The following is a 3977-nucleotide window of genomic DNA, read 5'->3' as shown; positions in this document are numbered from 1 at the left end:
ATAGGGTGAAAGAAGGAGGGAAGCAGGGAATGGGAAGATACAAGTGAGGGGATAACAATCCAGATGCAATCTGAATAAATTATTTTACAAATAAAAATTAAAAAAATTAATGAGCTTATTACTCACATAGAGGAACACAAACATTTCTTACGTCCTTATTTGTATGCAACAGCCACCATAAAAACAGAATCGACATGAAAAGCTTGACTAAAAATTAAATTTGATGTAAGTTATTTATTGACAATCAAAACTGGGCATCCTTCAACCATAGGTTTTTATAGATTTTAATATTGGAAGTAAGCCATTTCATACACGTTGTTTATGACTATAATAAGATCTATGTATTCTTTATTCCTTAGATTGCAGGTAGAATCCCTTTGACTGCTGGCCTAATTAAGCACTTGTCAGATTTTGCAAATTCTGGACTGTTCCTATTGTAATTTGTGTACACGTTTCTGAGCGCTGCAGAACTGAAAGCTCGTATGGCTGTAGTGAATAATGCATCGCTGTTGGCATGCTGTTGTGTGCTCTCAACTCTGCATGCACCGCTGTTGGCATGCTGTTGTGTGCTCTCAACTCTGCATGCACCGCTGTTGGCATGCTGTTGTGTGCTCTCAACTCTGCAATCATTTGCTTTTCTATCAATCTCCAACCACACTGACATAGTTTTCAACCACACACACATTTTTCAATGTGACTTATTTGGCTAGAAACCACAAAAGACCATAAACCTGTCAAGTGGTTTTATGGTGCCAGACAGTGACAAGGCTTTGCTTTGGTATTTATGGGGAAAAGCCCCATCAGACACACTTGCTCTTGCTTTCACAGTTTTCAGCATCTCAGTTCTCATGATCTCTGCATTTGAAAACTTACCTTCCAACAACAACAGTAACATAAAATGGAGTTGCCCATGCTGGCTGATACAGAGTGCTAGCTGACAGGGAATGCTCACCATCTGAAGACCCTGTGCATGCTTAGTCATTAAATAAGTGATAACTAAGCTGCATTTGTAGACCCAGGGAGGCTAGAACTAGGGGAGATACATTATCTCTTGGAAGGGGGAAATATAAGATTTTGTGTGTGTGTGGACTAGGGGGTTGGGGAACTGAAACGTGAGGATCAGATGGAGTTGGGGAGGGTATTTGGGTTGAGGAAAAAATTCAGACAGACAGCTAGAATTTAGGGGCAATTGAGGGGTGGTATGAAAACCTAATGCAGTGGGAACTTTGTAAAATATATGGGCGTGATCTGAAGTCTCCATATAGTGAGGGATATGAAAGTCCCAAGCAGATATCTCTTGTCACCAAATGAATCTTTCAGTACTGGGACTGGGTTACCTACAATTGAACTGTTGGTCAAAGGTGTAAAACCCTGCGACTAAGGTCGAAGTCTGGCATTTCCAGATAGCCTCTGGCATGGTATAAAATGACAGACTCCCTTTTTCAGAGGAGTTCCCTCCTTGCCTGATCTGGGGAGGCCCAGATCCCCTGAGAAACATCACATAGCCCTCAGGGAAGATGACAGGTCTGACCCTTTCCTGATAGAACCTGTTGAGTAAGCACCTGGGGATTCCTGGAGATGCCCACCCTATGCTTATAAGATGTCTTGGCTTTGAACTAATGACCTTTAACTGTACCTTGAGATCTTCCTCCACCCATAAGATAATTCAGTACTGCTTCCCCCTCTTATGATAAGGCTATTTCCTTATATGTAGATTAAGTATCCCTAGCACCTCTAGCCCCAGAAAATCAAACACATTCACCCTCGAAAGCCCTCCCACTGCCCAAGCTTTATAATTTCCCTGATTCACAAAAATAAAGGCTTGCTCTCTCACCTCACTCCTTCACCATGACAGCTGAGTGTTATCATTTATTCTGGGGAAGAATTGCCACTGGATGCCTGGGTCAGGCAGTCATAGCAGAACTGCCTGGGCAGTTGCTGAAGCCTGCTGTATGGTAGCACAGCACTCACTGGGCCTGGGTCTCTCCTGATATGCCTTCCAGCCAGTTTTGGGTATCTGCCCACTTCAAAGGACTGTATCACTTTTGGTATCATCTCGGGTTTTGGAACTCCAGAATTTCCATGGCAGTCTGATACCAGCAATCTCATTTTAAAGGAGCTGATTGTAACACTCAGTGGAAAACTCATTTCCACCTCCCCCTAGTGCAGGGGCCTCCCCCTAAACTCTTTAAGCTGCTCAAGAGAGAAAGAAGGACCTTTGATCTCAAGGTTCCTCTGTTCCAGTTTGGAAGAAAACAGTACCTGGACTGGCCACCCACAGGACATAGAACCCAGGCTACCACTGGACGCCAAACTACACAAAGGGGTTCCATGGAAATCACTAAATCACCCAGGATGTTGCCAAGATAATATGCTGCTGTTCACTAACTAATTGCAAGCCCACATTGCTGAAGACAACAGCCGCACAACTCAAAGAACATGGAAAGTTCGAGTTGATGCCTGCATAGACCCGTCACTCATATGTATGTTCTAGTGTCTATGCTATGGGAGCATACTCCTCAGGCTACCAAAAGAGAAGTGTAAACACCAACCTAGCCATAAAAACCTTTGATCTAGCATATGTCCTGCCTGCCAGATGTGCTAGCGCAGCAGTAGCACAAAATTTGTGAGAGTAATCAAGCAATGTCTGATTTGACTTAAGGCCCATTCCACAAGATGGACTTGATATTGTTTGGGTGACCAAGAATCAGAGACTTAGGGTAAAAAATCAAACACTATTTCTTTTATTTTCATTTTTTGTCAATATAAATCTTTTATTGTTTCCAAGGACACACAAAGAGTACTTATAATTCAGGATCTTGTTGCTGGAACTGGGTAACTTCTGTCTTATTCATCAGCCTGTTGCACTGTTCCCTTTTCAGACACATAGATGCTATCTGAACACTTTCTGATATCCTTGTGTTTAACTGTGGTGGCTTGCTGAATCAGAGCAGCTGAATTTGAAACAAGTTTAATATCACTTCCTTCCAGGATTAATTCATTCTTCAGGGCTTGAGGGATAGAATAAGCAACACCTGTCCTCACCTGAACCCTATGGATGTATTATTCACCCAAGAAATTTCTGATGTCAACCGCAGACCCATTCTCCGGAATGACGAAGTTGATGGGGACCTGAGCGTACACAGACCTCATCTTGTAACGGGAGCCCAGTGTAACACCCTGATCATGTTTCTGACATGACTGCAGATGGTTCTGACAGTGGCCGGTTCCTTTCTGTTACCATTTGTCAACACAGAGCCTCTTCTTTTTCTTTCCAAGAAGACTCAGGTCTACATTAATGTGATTGAAGTCCCTCCGGAGAGTTCCCCTGGGGCCCTTCACAATGACTGTGTGCCCCTTCGGAGTGATGGTGACATATTCTGGGATGTCGGCAGTCTGATTGCTGAGAATGGTCTTCATTCTCGCAGCAGATGGGGAAAAGTACTATTGGTCTTTCAAAGTAACAATGCAGTGAATCCTAATTATCTTCAGCTATATTCATAGATCAATGCCTCATTCAGTCATCATCAGACAAGTTTCCTCTTGCAGCACATGAGAACAAACACAGTGACTCATATAACCATACATTATGCACATGCGCGTGTGAGAACACACACACAATCACACGTGCACACACACACGCACACACACACACACAGAGGCCTTGAGACACACGGCTCTAAGTAGGATGTCTGCATTACAGGGAATCCTGTGGAAGAAGAGGCAGAAAGAGAGTAAGAACCAGAGGGATGCAGGCTACCTGGAGAACCAGGCCCTCTAAATCAACTGAGCCAAGCTCATACGAACTCACAGAGACTGAAGCAGCAAGCACAGGGTTGACATGGGCCTGTTCAAGTACTCTGCAAATATATATATATGTGTGTTTTTTCTTTCCTTTTAGTATTTTTATGGAATGTAGAGGAATTTTAATTCAGAACACTGCTGCTCTGGGAAGAGATCACATTTAAAGACCTTCT

At 43.2% G+C, this 3977-nt stretch overlaps 1 pseudogene; it reads right to left on the bottom strand.

The window, feature by feature from the left end:
- Positions 1–2847: 2847 nt before the first annotated feature.
- Positions 2848–3420, bottom strand: LOC127195985 (60S ribosomal protein L9-like; annotated as a pseudogene).
- Positions 3421–3977: the final 557 nt, after the last annotated feature.

Source organism: Acomys russatus, chromosome 1, assembly GCF_903995435.1.
Source record: "Acomys russatus chromosome 1, mAcoRus1.1, whole genome shotgun sequence".
NCBI classification, from domain to species: domain Eukaryota; kingdom Metazoa; phylum Chordata; class Mammalia; order Rodentia; family Muridae; genus Acomys; species Acomys russatus.
Note: the sequence above shows the minus strand (reverse complement) of the source record. Positions and strands in the feature narration are given on the sequence as shown.